Source organism: Anabrus simplex, chromosome 13, assembly GCF_040414725.1.
Source record: "Anabrus simplex isolate iqAnaSimp1 chromosome 13, ASM4041472v1, whole genome shotgun sequence".
Lineage (NCBI taxonomy): Eukaryota > Metazoa > Arthropoda > Insecta > Orthoptera > Tettigoniidae > Anabrus > Anabrus simplex.
In genome coordinates this window covers 63,027,338-63,044,279 of record NC_090277.1, presented here as the reverse complement: position 1 = coordinate 63,044,279, position 16,942 = coordinate 63,027,338, and positions in this window count along the sequence as shown.

Below are 16,942 nucleotides of genomic sequence, written 5' to 3'. Positions count from 1 at the left end.
ACACACGAGATATAGCATGGCTTGAAAATGCAATCACACTTCACTATCAACTTTACAAGTAATTCGCTGATAACTGTTAGTCTGCATTACGACGACTCAATATTCGGCTGTCACCGAACTGACACAGAACTCGACCGAACAGATACACGAAACACACTCTGAACATTTAATCCATTTGGTTACTGACGATTACGTATCCATGTCACTATTATCTCAGTAGTACTCCTGATGGCAAGGCATTGTATCCAACTGTGGCCTCACGTTCCATATGACTGTCCATCGTCCAAGACTCCATCCAACTAACTACAACACTCCATGGCAAGCCTTTCCATCCAACTGACTGACCGCTATAGGATCCTGCTCTTTATGTAGACATTAGTTGTCACATGGTATAACACCCACGTCATGGTTAAAAACAGCCCATGAGATCACACAAACACTGCTCCCAAGTATTACAGATTATGCTGAAATAGCCTGAGGCAAACTAGGATCTCCCTAAATTATCTCATACTTCTAAATGCATACGATGACTCGACAGTTACTGTAACAGTATTGCACCATATGTGGCAATGTCTTAAAAGTTGTTTCACAAATAAATACAAAGTAGAACGTGCTTTCCTTCTTCTCTTCTTTTTCGCCAATAATTTCAAGAGCTGCGTGCAAACTGTCATCTGACATGTTTCGACTTAAGCTTGCGAACAGACTGAATCTCGACGTTATTCCTAGGTTACCCCATGACGGCGTACTGCGGCTTCAACAACCGAACGTGTACGGAGTAAGCCGAAGATTTCCGAACGGCATACTCCACCTTCATATTGAGAAAATGAATGAATAAACGAACGAATTGAGCTAATGTCGAGAGTCTTCTTTTTACCGGGCTATACACATTGAGATATGTATCAGATTGTCTCATAAGGCGGATTCTATAGATACTAGTCTCTCGTCTCCATGGCTCTACACACGCCGAAATGCGTTGCTAGTTTGGTGGAAATAACATGGCGTCAGATCCTTCAGCAGACGAAATGCTTGCTATTGGGATAGTTCTTGGTATTTGTTTGATGAAAAATCGAAGGAAAAAGACTGTGATCTAAAACAGGGCCTCTCAAACGCCCAAAATCTCACGCGTGCAAATCGAGGCGCAAGAGCTTCGTGCACTGTGCATCGGTCCCGCTCGGCTCGGACCAATGCTTCGTCTCTGGGCTACTCGGCTCGGATTTGGAACGCTACGGAGCAAGTGAGGAAGAGGGAGACAGGGGGAGCGAGCGTGACAGGCGTGGGGAAAGAGAGAGGCGGCGCTATTGCCCCAAATCGAGGAGTGGGGGTCTGCACTCTGGTCAGCCAAGCGAAGTCGTATTTTGCACCGTGCACAGTGCATGCACCAGGCGCATGCACCCTGAGAGGCCCTGATCTAAAACTTGGTTAACAAAGAGAGTTAACTACTCCCACGTTTCACTTTTAACGGAGTTGGCGGATACTGTTCCAGAAGATTTCATTATCTGAGGATGGATGTTCAAACATTTATATTTTGCTAGAATTGACAGGCCCTGAATTTTTTTTAAAAAACAATATACAATTATGAGGGAAGCAATGAGTGCAAAAGAAAGACTAGTGGTAACATTGATATACCTCGGAAGACCTAAAAGTTTCTTCAATAATATCACCTCAAGTCCTGAGTAAAATAATTCCTGAGACATGTTGGGCTATTTACAGGAAACCAAAAGGGGAATATCTTAAGGTAAGAACTTATTTTTTATAAATCATATACACATTTTATCGATCACAATTTATTAGATTGCTAGATTATTAAAGGAAGAAGTAAATAAAACAATTGAAAATTAAAATCACAATAAAAATCACTTTTCAAGTGCTTTACAATGTATTTTTAAAAGCAATGACAGGTCCTAATTCTGTCATAACTTTGTCGTGAATAGTGCTAACGTCTTTAGCTTCGTGGGCAGTTGGTCCTAGCGATGAATGATAGGCAATTGGTTGTGATTACTTTGGCGTGAATGAATTATTCATCTGCAGTAAACCTGCTTTTCCGTAAAACATCACTTCACTAATAATTTTTTCGGCTATCAGTCTCTGTACCTTGTCCATTTGCCTTATATCTACAGCCACTTTCTTTCCTGTCACATCTCATTCATCTTCTTTCTTGTCCCCAATATTTTGTTCTGTTATTCCACCGTTTTAATGTTTCGGCAGCCAATCCAATGAGTTCTCGTTGACTCGCTTGTAAAGTCTTTCTCTTACGAGTTTTAAGTTGGTTGTAATGTATTTCGTGGTGACTCTGATTTAAGATCACTGGAAGAAGCGAATTCTCTCGCCTGTGTTTCAGAAGAAGTAGATGTAGAAGCAGCGCCGTCATCAATACTGATATTGCGATGTTCCACACTGTCCACACCCTATCAGAAGGAAAAATATCTATAGTGAATGGAAAGCATGAATCGAGAGATTCAGCATTATATTATTCGATTCATTTGATACATTGGTTTAAATTAGGCTACATTACACATACGATTACATGTGTATGTTATAAATAGGTTTCGGAAGTTTATGACCTAAAGATGTACAAAATATGCCCTAAAAACTAAATAAATTATGACCTAAAAATGTTAAATATAACAAGCTTTGAAGGGATAGGTAGCAAGTGTCAGAGGACTACTAATATTAAACGTGTCAAGAAAAGATACGCGATTATACAGCAGACACATTTAATCATGCAAACAGACAGAGCTACTGTAGGTAAATTCAAATTTTTACATTAATTCACTATCGCAGCACTATGGCGCAATTCTCATTCTGTTTTCCTAAAAAATAACAAAACATGAACAATTAGAACGCTTTTTGATATCTGTTGGCGTTTGTTCGTACAGTATCTTTTTCTCGAAACAATGTTTTCTAAAAACGCTACGTATCTCTTTGGAGAAAATAAAGAAAAATACATCTACTACAGTATTTTGAAATCCTGTGTTTGAAAATCAGCGCAGATAACATCTAACTTGTTAGAAATTACGGCTCATTTTGAACATATATTCTGAAAATATAACCAACTATGACCTTATATCATTAAAATGAGAAAAATTTGACCAAAGCAATAAAGATGGCCGAAATATGGATTTATATGTAAGATAAAGTTGCTTTAAACGGGGTCAGGGGCCCATCATTGACAGTTAATTTTCATATTTCGGGTAAAATGACCTTAGGAAGGAAAAATGACTAATCCTTAACATCCGAACCTCAGTTATAAGATTATATAGGTTAAAAATACTGTGACCTATATACATTTTAATTAAAATTATCATGACGATTGATTACTCATTTCTGGTTTATTTCAGTTTACATGTACCGAAGAGGAATGGAAGTCAGCTGCTAACGTTTTCAATGATAAATTGAATTTCTATAATAATTGCTGTGATGCAACAGACGGAAAGCACGAATAAGTTTGAGTGGCGTCTTTAAAAGTAGGAAAGATCACACTATGAAGATAAAGTTGGAATTCGAGAGGACAAATTGTGGGAAATATTCATTTATAGGAAGGGGAGTTAGGGATTGGAATAACTTACCAAGGGAGATGTTCAATAAATTTCCAATTTCTTTGCAATCATTTAAGAAAAGGCTAGGAAAACTACAGATAGGGAATCTGCCACCTGAGCGACTGCCCTACATGCAGATCAGTATTGATTGATTGATTGATTGAGCATGTAATGATTACCAATCCCCATAACAATGTATCATTCAACTACAACTACAAAGGTACATTCAGCTCAGTCCTCTGCGCCACAGCAAATGCTAATTATGAGTTCTTAATGGTGCACACAGGTACCAATGGAAAAGTCTCGAACAGTGGAATTTTGCATGCTATCAGTTTCTATGACAGTTTTGAAAAGAACACTTTCATTTGCCCCCAGAAACTACACCGACTGGCACGAACTACGCATTACCATACACATTCATAGGTGATGAAGCCTTTATGTTGGCGAAACATCTGATGAAACCATATGCGGACAAAGGTTTGACAAAAGAAGAAAAATATTCAATTACCCATTGTCGCGAGCACGGCGCGTAATTGAAAATGTAGGCCTATTTGAAATTCTTGCAAGTCGTTTTCAAATACACTGGCGGGAAAAAAAAATCCAAGCACCAAGAAGGGATTGTGCTAGACTAACGAAAGTTGGTAAGCGTATTCATACATCTGAAAGATGACGTTGATTTCAAATTTTCCGCAAATCGCATTAGCGTGGCGCTAGTAGCGGCCTCATGACGTTGCACATCAGGTTTGCTTTAAATACGGACTGTACTGTGCGAGAGCGTTAATTACCTGTGAGATTGGAGGGAGTGACTGTGAGTGGGTCAAGAATGCCTTTACGACGACGAAGAGGCCAGTATGTATCAACAGCTCACTGCGGTTGAACGAGGCCATATAATAGGGCTACGTGAAAGTGGATTTTCCTTCTGCGCTATTGCAAAACGACTTGGCAAGGAATGTCTCCACTGTGCATGCGTGCTGGCAGCAGTGGTCATGCGAATGTACGCTCGCAAGAAGACTGGGCTCCGGACGTTCCCGTGCCGTCTGCGACTTCAGTGATGTCAAGAGAGACCTGGTTGAAGGATCGAGTGGAGGTGGAGGTCCGTTGTGTTTTCCGATGAAAGCCGGTTCTGCCTTGGTGCCAGTGATGCCCGTGTGTTGTTGCATTCCACCTGTCTGCGGCGTGACGTCGACACACTGCACCTACACCGGGAGTTCGGGTTTTGGGGACAGCAGGAGCACTCTCGTGGTTATCCGACGCACTCTGACTGCAGATGTGTACGTCCGTTCGGTGATTCGACCTGTTGTGCTGCCATTCATGAACAGCATTCCCGGGGGTGTTTTACAACGGGATAATGCTCGCCCCCATGCCGCTGTTGTAACCCAACGTGCTCTACAGAATGTCGACATGTTGCCTTGGCCTGCTCGATCTGTCCCCAATCGAGCACGTATGGGACATCATTGGACGTCAACTCCAGAGTCATTCACAAACGGCATTAACCGTCCCTTTATTGACCGAACAAGTGTAACAGAAATGGAACTCCATTTCACAAGCTTACATCCGGCACCTGTACAACACAATGCATGCCTGCATTCAACAGTCCGGCCATTACACCAGTTATTTATGGACCAGCATAGCATATTTGTGATGGCTATTCTCGCGCGGATATTAACCTGTAGTCTTGTACCTTTAACCAATTAAATACGTTACCTCGACAAATATATTGCCAAAATTGCCGTATTTTACATTCCTTATTTCATGGTGTTCGGATATTTTTTCCGCCAGTGTATTTAGGAGACATGTCGCCAGTGCTTAATTTCGACCGGAACGGCGTTCTGGCACCTCTCAGGTTTCTTTTTGCACATTGTTTTAAAGGGGATTGCTCCATAAAAAGTTACTGAAACATGCTTCATACACTTTTATCACATGTTTTCAAATATCGAAACTTGTGACTTTTATGTGAGGACGGGGGTGTGGCGTATGGTTGGAAAGGGGGCAAATTGTGTGGGTATGCGTTCCGGCACGGACGATTTTAGAAATTGAGCACTGCATATCGCTATACATGTTTACACTGTTGACGCCGTGGTTCTGGAGAGTTTTGTATTGTACAGTTCCTTAACTCGAAACGGAAAGGCTTATTTCACTCCATCATCCGTTGATCAAGAGGACGTCGATAGCAGAATGATCATTCCAGGAGAATGGCGTGAAGAAGTCGATGCACTCGCACAATTACAAAGAAGGCCACCAGGAATGTTCCCCGAGACTCAGAACAAATTAGAGACATGAATAATAATAATACCGGTAATTTTATTGGTTATTACGTCCCACCAACTACAGTACTTTTGATGATTTTCGGAGACGCCGAAGAGCCGGAATTTTGTCCCGCAGAAGTTCTTTTACGTGCTAGAAAATCTACTGACACAAGGCTGATGTATTTGAGCACCTCAAATACCACCGGACTGAACCATGTTCGGAACTGCCAGTTGGGGTCTGAGCCACTTAGCCCGGCTTAGAGATATGCTCAAAGACTTTCATAATAAAGAAGGTAGTGTCTCTTTTAAAGAGCGTATGGTATTATGCATCACAGAGTAAAGTTCACATTTACATAGGCTACCCACTGTACATTATCAAATGTAATGAAAATTGTCGGAATATGCGACGCTATTTTCTTAAATTTGGTCTTTTTAAATGTGTATAATAGGGCGCTACTCCAGTACTATCTCCTCGTGACAAATCCTGATTTTGAATATCAACAATACTGCATCTAATGAAAAACTTAATTAGGCCTACAATAGTCAAACCTGGCGGGGTAAGGGGAAATATTTTGACATTTCTCATTGTATCTCCTTGAGAGCTCCTTGGTAATAAACACTGAATATTTATATTTATGGGTGCATCTTCACTATGTGATCATAATAAAATTACAAATAAATCAATTTTGCATTAGGCTACTTACGTTGCTGTTGTCGATTTCCCAACTAGAAACTTCAGGTCGAGGAGCTTTATCATCACTGAGGAAAAACAAGTGATTGAAGTACCAGAGACTAGGTACATATACATAATCAGAAGAGGTTCTCGTTCTCTTAGACTTGCGAATTTTATTCAGTTCACGCCGAAATGCACATCGGAAATTGTGAATTTTCTTGACCACAAACTCTCTATCAGCCTCAGGGAAACGCGTCTTACAAAACATAACCAAAATTTTGTACGCTTTGTTTCTGACACGTCTATCACTATAACTGCCATTTTTTGAATCCCATAAACATGTGCATTTTTGGTAGGAATTTATAAATTCTACCCAAAATGCACGCTCAGGTATTTCTCCACTCATGGTCACCTTTCAAAGAAATATTCTGTAAAAGCACAGTGATACACGCGATACCTTCGTACACACGTGTAAACCGGTTGAGACTTGTATCGTGTTGCTTGTCTGTCTCAAGGTCTGTTTGTCCAGAGCGAGAGATGTGATACTTGCTCCCTTGCCTCATGATACTAAGCAAGGATCATCTATCTTCTATATATATAAAATAAGAGTTTTGTCTGTACATTGCTCAGAATTTGAAAAAAAAATGTATTTCTGTATCGGTCATATCCACAGTAACAAGGAAATGCAATTTTTACTTTTCCGTAATTCTGTCTGTCTGTCTGTCTGTCTGTCTGTCTGTCTGTCTGTCTGTCTGTCTGTCTGTCTGTCTGTCTGTATGTATGTACACGCATCACGAGAAAACGGCCGAAGAGAATTTCATCAAAATCGGTATGTAAAGTCGGGGGATGAGCCACTACAATCTAGGCTATAAATCATTTTATCCACGCTGAGTGAAATGGTAGTTCAGGGGAAGGCCTAAAATTCAATTCTCAAACATTTGTATCATTAGTGTTCCTATCGATGAATACTGCATAACTAAGTTACATAGAATTAAATTTCCGATCATTTATGTCTCATACATTTTTACCGTACCGGCTATGATAACACAGATATATATGAATTTCGATTTTTTTTTTTTTTTTTTTTTTTTTTTTTTTTTTTTTTTTTTTTTTTTTTGCTAAGTCCACATCAGCGCCGAGCCACGAGACAGTGGGTGAATAGAATTTAATGAAAGTCGGTATATAGAGTCGGGGAATAAGAAACTACAATCTAAGTTATAAACAATTTTATTCGCCCTGTATGAAATTGTAGTTTAGGGGAAGGTGCCTAATTTTAATTTTTAAATACCTATGTTATTACTGGTCCTATTGAAAAGTACTACATAACAAAAGTAATAGAGAATACAATTTCCGATCATTTATGTTTTATTAAGTTTTATCGTACCGACTATGATAAGAGTGGTATTTCAGAGTCGGAAGAAAACTAAATGTGAAAACCTACAATATTGAAAGCGCATAACTTTGATCAACAATAACGTTACATTGGCCATTGTTTGTGGTGATATTCTTTGTCTCTTATGCTGCCGCTCAACTCCGATAGATGGGATTACTGCTGCGTACCGAGTATAACAGCCTGACTGAATATTGGCGGGAAATAGCTGGGGAGTTAGAAAACTTTCTTCTTTAGCGTGTCATTCCTCTGGTTCATACATTTTCTGATTCCGTGCTGCTGGTACGTAACACAATGGTTCATCATAGTATTCCATCTATTCGATCCATACTCAGGCGCGCTGTTTTGAATGAACAGTGTGCACATTTGGCAGAGGCTTACTTAATAATAGTAGTATGACTTGGTCTAGAATTACAATTTAGGCCTATTCCAAATAATAGCACTACAATTCACTAAATAATTCAAAATTTAACCCTGAAAAGAACCGTTTCTTAAGAAAAGAGTCTTCCTCTTCACTTTTATTAAATTCTACATTCATTTTATTTCAAATTAGCAGTGAAGAGGGGTTTTCTCCCCTGGCTTGGAGGAAAAATTTGCCTCCAAGTCAGATAGATTTTTTCGCCGCCATTGTAGTGAAATGAGATTTTCCAACTCATCGGGTGTTCCTAGGAAACATTAGTAAAAGGGCATAGATTTGCCCTGGGATTCTCCAGTATTCAACCCCCCGAAAAAAGACTAAAAGTGGTCACGGATCACGACTGTCTGCGGCTTGGTCATTCCAGCTCTGGAACTTTGGACTGTTAGACTGTTAAAATTGAGAAAATGCGTGTTTTTTTATTTGATCGAGTACTTCATATTGCTTTTAATCGCGCCATTCCTACTAACGTCATTGTAATGACCTATGTTCATTTCACTTGGGAAAACCATTACGACAGTCTTCCTGAGGATGTAAAAAAGCGGGTGGAGAATGACTGTTTGCCATAATAATGAAAAATCCCTAACCTGATTGTGACTGATGGTAGGCAAGCGGGCTAACCATTACAATGAAAATTCCCTAACCCAGTCTTCTTATGAGAAAAGACATTTGATGATTTCCCCGTCGCATTTCTAGGGTAACGTTAAGAGCTATACAATATAACACAATCTTACTCACAAGGTGTACACCACCTAACCTAGAATTCTGTATACAATGCAGTATTCCGTAGCGAAGCACGGTACATAAGCTAGTATAAAATAATTGAGACCAGTTGTGTCAACGCTACACAGCTGGTAAATCGGATACGGTACATATTTATGAGCCAGTCTCTTGATACGTATATCTCAGCGTGGCGTAGCATAATCATTACCGGCAGTCTTTTAATTGAAGGCTGGAATGAATGGTTGGATGGGTATATTGGTACTCTTTGTTTAGATCACTACTGTAGCTTCTAATTAACTATTTTATACTTCTACAAAAAAACCTCGCCTTAAATTTTTCAAAATTTGATGTCGCCCAAAATTGCAGAAATGTGCACTTTTTTTGACAGTTTGCAAGATATCGAGGAAATGCGATGTGAGCTCTACCTAGCGGTATCTAACCAAGAGCTTGTGCATTGTGCTACGGCCGACTTGATGCGTCGGTGGTGGTGGTGGTGGTGATTATTGTTTTAAGAGGAAGTACAACTAGGCAACCATCCTCTATATAACACTAATCAGAGGAAAAAGTGGAAGGGATCCGACACTTCGAAAAATGAAGATATCGGTCAAAGAAAGACAAAGGCCACGAAGGGCGTGAAAATGAAAGACTCCCTAGCCCTCGCAAACCTAATAGCGTCGGGGTCGGAAAAGAACAAGAGTTGACCAAGAGAGGTCGGATAGGATAGATGAAAGTGAGGAGCCCGGCACAAGTAAGTGGAAGCAATGCCAGGACCCAGCTTAGGGCCTCGTGGTCGCCAACCCACGCTCCAATGTTCAGAACCCCTGAGGCCCCTTTTAGTCGCCTCTTACGACAGGCACGGGATACCGTGGGTGTTATTCTATCGCCCCCACCCACAGGGGGATTGATGCGTCGCTCTAGCTAGCTCCTTACCGACCTTGACAATCGGGTCCACGCACTGTAATCGGAGTAGTTACACAGCTCGACACGTGGCGCTGGAGGCCGACCTATTTGCGGTAGAAATGCATATTTCTTTATGGAAAATATATTGACTTTGATTGCCGATTTATCGTAATTCAGAGTTATGGAGAGTGTTACGTAAGTTAATACTGTTAAAATGATTAATCCTAAAGGTTACTTTCGTTGATATTTGCCAAAATGACGTCGTGAAATGAAACTGCGGCGAGATGACTTAGTCCAGCTGACATTCTGATATTGACTCTGATTGCCGATGTATCTTAATTTACGGAATAAATGTTACATTGACTAATATTGTTAAAATGATTAATCCTAAAGGCTACTTTCATTGGTATGTGCCAAAATAACGTCGTGAAATGAATCTGCGGAGGATGGAGTAGTCCAACTGACGTTCCTTAATTGTGAGGAATAATAGTAATCGTTTTTATTATCATGGCATTTAGATACATAGCAGAACTTACTACAATACTTTTGTGTTCTGATGTTAATATTGAGATTAAGAGTCACTGTTCAATTATATTAAAATTCTTTAAGCGCTGCTCTCAGGTAGGGGCTGGACAGAACAGAAAAGTCTTACATTTTCCATATTCGTTGTATGCATAACATAAATATTTTGACTCAAACATGTTTAAATTTTAATTTCAATATACACTGACTGACAGTGACAATGCAACACCAAGGAGGAGTGGTTCGAAAGGGATGAAAGTTGGGGAAAAAACAGAGACGGCACGGATGAATAATTGATGTTTATTTCAAACCGATATGCAGGTTACACAATGCGCACGTCATCGACTCAGTAGGATGTAGGACCACCGCGAGCGGCGATGCACGCAGAAACACGTCGAGGTACAGAGTCAATAACAGTGCGGATGGTGTCCTGAGGGATGGTTCTCCATTCTCTGTCAACCATTTGCCACAGTTGGTCGTCCGTACGAGGCTGGGGCAGAGTTTGCAAACGGCGTCCAATGAGATCCCACACGTGTTCGATTGGTGAGAGATCCGGAGAGTACGCTGGCCACGGAAGTATCTGTACATCTCGTAGAGCCTGTTGGGAGATGCGAGCAGTGTGTGGGCGGGCATTATTCTGCTGAAACAGAGCATTGGGCAGCCCCTGAAGGTACGGGAGTGCCCCGGCCGCAGCACATGCTGCACGTAGCGGTGGGCATTTAACGTGCCTTGAATACGCACTAGAGGTGACGTGGAATCATACGCAATAGCGCCCCAAACCATGATGCCGCGTTGTCTAGCGGTAGGGCGCTCCACAGTTACTGCCGGATTTGACCTTTCTCCACGCCGACGCCACACTCCTCTGCGGTGACTATCACTGACAGAACAGAAGCGTGACTCATCGGAGAACACGACGTTCCGCCATTCGCTCATCCAAGTCGCTCTAGCCCGGCACCATGCCAGGCGTGCACGTCTATGCTGTGGAGTCAATGGTAGTCTTCTGAGCGGCCGCCGGGAGTGCAGGCCTCCTTCAACCAATCGATGGGAAATTGTTCTGGTCGATATGCTGAAGAATGGCGGTTGACGTGGCGTGCGGGGCTGCCACCACTTGGCGGCGGATGCGCCGATCCTCGCGTGCTGACGTCACTCGGGCTGCGCCTGGACCCCTCGCACGTGCCACATGTCCCTGCGCCAACCATCTTCGTCACAGGCGCTGCACCGTGGACACATCCCTATGGGTATCGGCTGCGATTTGACGAAGCGACCAACCTGCCCTTCTCAGCCCGATCACCATACCCCTCGTAAAGTCGTCTGTCTGCTGGAAATACCTCCGTTGACGGCGGCCTGGCATTCTTAGCTATACACGTGTCCTGTGGCACACGACAACACGTTCTACAATGACTGTCGGCTGAGAAATCACGGTACGAAGTGGGCCATTCGCCAACGCCGTGTCCCATTTATCGTTCGCTACGTGCGCAGCACAGCGGCGCATTTCACAGCATGAGCATACCTCAGTGACGTCAGTCTACCCTGCAACTGGCATAAAGTTCTGACCACTCCTTCTTGGTGTTGCATTTGCTCTGTCAGTCAGTGTATATAGTTTCAGATTACATTTCATTCATTCACTAGAATATTAAATACCGGGCAAGTTGGCCGTGCTAAATTCAGACAATTTTTACTTGAAATGCAGTAGGGTGGAAAAAGTTGGCCGCGCGGTGTGCAGCTGTGAGCTGTGTGCTTGCATCCGGAAGATACTGGGTTCGAACCCCACAGTCGGCAGCCCTGAAGATTGTTTTCCGTGGTTTCCATTTTTCATATCAGGCTGTACCTTAATTAAGGCCACGGCCGGTTCCTTCCCACTGCTAGCCCTTTCCTATTTACCGGCGTCATAAGACCTACCTATGTCGGTGCGACGTAAAACAAATAGCGAAAAAAGAAGAAAAATTTTAAATAAAAATTCAGTAAGAGAAAAGTATTTTGAGTAAATAAATTGTAAACTGTTCTCTGCTCGATGATGATGATGATGATGATGCTTGTTGTCTAAAGCGGCCTAATATATACGTCATCGGCCCCATTGCTCAGGTAACAACACTTCATGCATTGGCCTTACCGTCATAGCAGTAGTGATTCTTACTAGTCAATGTTTAAATGTTAAAGTTCAGATTATCTTGGATAAAAATGTGTTGTGTTGCTGTCATATGGCAAATACGACATCGCCTAAAGGATTACTGTATGAAAGAAAATTCATGGGTAAAAATACCTGATTAGCGTGATTAGCTGCCACTCCCGGAGGCCCGGGTTCGATTCCTGGCCCTGCCACGAAATTTCAAAAGTGATGCGAAGGCTGGAATGGGGTCCACTCAGCATTGGGAGGTCAACTTTGTAGAAGGGGGTATCGATTCCCACCTCAGACATCCTCGAAGTGGTTTTCCATAGTTTCCCATTTCTGCTCCACGCAAATGCCGGGATGTTAACTAACTTAAGGCCACAGCTGCTTCCTTCCCTCTTCCTTATCTATGCCTTCCAATTTTCCCATCCCCAACACAAGGCCCCTGTTCAGCATAGAAATTGCGGCCGCCTGGGCGAGGTACTGGTCATTCTTGCCAGTTGTATCCCCAGTCACGCAGTCTCACGCTCCAGGACACTACCCTTGAGGTGGTAGAGGTGGGATCCCTCACTGAGTCCGAGAGAAAACCAACCCTGGAGGGGTAAACAGAGTAAGAAAGAAAGAAAGAACGAAGGTAAATACCCGAAATAGAAACGGAAAACTGAGATGAGAGTGCTACCTGCTTTTAGCCACTCCGTAGTTTTGTCTTGGTCTACAGAGAATTCGTGAAATGATAGTGTCCCTTTGCTCTTTCTTTCCTGTTCGGAATACAAAAAAGGCACACAGCAATATATATTCGAATATTTCCTAACACAGATAAAGAAAAGCAAATCACCACACCATTAAAAAACGAATTAGCGCAAAAATTAAAATCCTTGTTCAGGACGAAGTTACAGCGAGAAATCACTTTGTTCTTGTTTCCGTAAAATTTCTGCTCGAAGTACGAAAAGGTGCACAAGAATGTCACAAATTCCAACGTTTTGTAAACACAATTTTAAAAATATAATCACCACACTACACAATAAAAAATAAACTCACTAGCGCATAACTATCAGATCTCAATATCAAGCCAACAAGCACCTCATTGCGAACACATTGCCAACATTTACGACAGCAAAACCATATAAATAAAACTGGAAATGCGGCAATTTGCGGTATACAGCTTTCTGTCAGTGGGTAGAAGGCCAGCGCTGCAGCGCCATTACGGTGAAACTTTCCGATTACAGCTTTATGCTGGGCTTCACAAGCGATTGTCAAGGCCGGTATAAGGAGCGCAGCGAGGGATCCAGTCAGCCGTGATTGTGCTGTGCCGCGAGAATTCCGTTTACAGCGACATTGCTACCCAAAGCGCATGTTGGTTAAAAGGGAGTTCGTCTGTAACAGCAATGTAAATTATAAAGTAATCTTTAACATGTTGCTAATTGAGAAGATATTGCACATAGAGAAACTAACATTTCACATTTAAGCTTGGCTTACGATATAAAAACGTAAAATACGGTATAATAAATGTTACCATTTACAGTAGATATATTAGGATCATCCCACTGGTGCATGGTGCATACAAATTTCAGAATTTTCTCGACACGAGTAACGGAGCACCTTTACTGTCCTTTTCTTACTGCTATTTACCAGCAGTGGACGCTCAAAATTTTTTATCACTATTTTCATGGTCTTTTGTTCATAACCAGATTTCAGGATACCGGTATGTTCTATAGCACATATTGCAGTGCGAGCGTCTTTCATGTCATTATATCATCCACCCACCACCCAAACTCATTGCACTAAATAGAGCTTCTATTGCATCTCCAGAAAATCATCTAGTAAGAACATAAAAGAACCCATTTTGTAACAAACAAGACACACATTCCACTATAGATTTCACAGTTAGCAAGCCTGCATCTGTCGTCTCATTAGTCAGACACTTCAGTTTTGCACGTTTTGATTCCAGCTGAATTATTTTAACGTACCCGATGAAATCATCATTCAACCATTGTAGTATTTTACCTGCTGGTGAATAGAAATGCACACAGTCTGGATTGTTTTGCCGAATGTACTGAGTCCTGTCAATGACGTCGTGGAATGTGAAAAATTAGTAAACTGATTCCATGAAGCGCACCGTTGATTCCCCGCTTGAAAAGTCTAAACTTGCTTATAAATGGGCATCGATTTCTTTTATCAAGCGAATAGCAGCAGTAACCGCTGGGGAAATATTTGCACAGCAGAATGTTCATCTTTTCAAAATTCCTCTGTTCGATGCGTTTTTTCGTCATTCCGAACAGGCGTGAATGTCAAATCCCTCTGGAGGTGACAACCTTCTTTCACATATTTGGAGGTGATGAAGCCATTGTGGTCATTTCTCTGTCTAGTAACTGGGATCTCACCTTTTTTTTTCCTAGGGGCTTTACGTCGCACCGACACAGATAGGTCTTATGGCGACGATGGGATAGGAAAGGCCTAGGAGTTGGAAGGAAGCGGCCGTGGCCTTAATTAAGGTACAGCCCCAGCATTTGCCTGGTGTGAAAATAGGAAACCACGGAAAACCATCTTCAGGGCTGCCGATATTGGGATTCGAACCTACTATCTCCCGGATGCAAGCTCACAGCCGCGCGCCTCTACGCGCACGGCCAACTCGCCCGGTGATCTCACCTTTTTTATCAAATGGTAATAATGAAAATAAGTTTACGACTGTGATTACGTGGACGTGTCACACAGGTTCTCACTTTTCCCTCTCCAAAATGTTTAAACATTTAGATACTATTCTCCACGCCACACAATAACGTGTGATTTGTTCTGACAGCACCGTTTGTCTTGCGAGAATTATGGATTTTATCTAAAAGATGAACGGCCTTTTGTTCATTATATTTAGCTGCTTTGAGTTACATTATTCAGATGATCATTTTCTGGGTTGTCTTCGAATTTTCTCCGTAGTCTTTTAAGTTCATTATGGTTAGTCACCAGCTTTCATCGCAGTCTCAGAATTCTCGATCGGAGCCTCTAATGTATGATTTTCTGATGACTGCTGTTATTCTTACTCGTTGGAATATTGGCTTGAATTGAGACATCATTGTTCACATGAATTTCGTACTCGCCACCCAATATATTTGCTGCGGTTGAAGAGCTTGTTTCTTCATAGATTTGTTCCGAGGAAATATCTTATCGCTGTCTGGTCTTTCGTGGAGCTATTTTTATGGTTTGAAGGTAATGGAATAATTCGAAAACAGACTAGGCACACTCTCTTACTTCAATATATTTTCCTTTTAGTTTTATCTCCATTTCTAACATTCAGAATGCAAACACGAGAATAATCGGATGGGATCCATTGACGACCCTTGGATGATACAGCGTTAAGTCAATTTCCCCTAAGTTCTTTAGTAGGAGGGGATTTCTTGAAACCTCACTCCTGAAGAATTTGGATTCCTTGCTATGGTATAAAGAGAGGAACACAACAATTCATCATTTTACAACCAGAGACATACACATAAATACCCGACGCAACCGCACGGGAACACTACAACATGGGTACGGAGCTAAACTGGTTGCGTTAGCTGGCGCCCTTAGCGGAAGCTTGTGACACTGAGAGCTCACGCTGGACAGCATGTTAACCGCGTAGCATAGAGCAGGCAGTATATAGGATTGAGGCGGCGGTGGTTTGGAGCAAGTTAAAATCAGTAGGTAATTGTGTGATTCATTTATTCTTACCCTCAACGTGAGTGTCAGGGAGTAGAGAATACAGGGAGCTGTCCGCTACACTACTCTCTGTGGCTATCCCTTGAAGCCAACGGCCACGCCCCCCATGGTTACCAAAACATGGCAGTTCTTACGTTGAGGATATATACAAACTAAGACATTTTCTCCGGAGTAGGGAAACTTCGAATCGCTCAATTAAATAGAATCGTTTTAAAATAACAAGGCGATTAACTGTAACAAAATTTTCTGGCAAACAGACTTATTAATGCTCCTTTATTAAGCTCTAAGAAAGCGTTTCTCATGACCCGCAGCCTTAAATCTACCCTCTCGCTAGTTGATTATCGGTACTATAAACCCAGTATAGGGAGCGAGCACCTCTAGCGCCTCTAGCGGAAGAAATCGGTAACAATTTGGTGATCTTGTCTTGAGCGGACAGTTCAGGCTATGTAACTGTGGGTGTGAAATTGTGGTAGTAGTAGTGTATCAAAATGCCTAAATCAAATAGAAACTGTTGTGCAGTGAACTGCCACAAAACACAAAGAAACACGCATGGAAACGGAATTACATTTCACACATTTCCTGGTCGTCCATAGGAATCGGGCAGCTGCAGGAAGTGGATTTCGGCTGTGGGAAGGATAAAATAAGTTCAGTAGGCTACCTTATTTCATTTGTGACGTAAATCACACATTTCAAACATACCAGGTATGCCAAGTCAAGAACACGTTCATTTAAGTACACTGTGA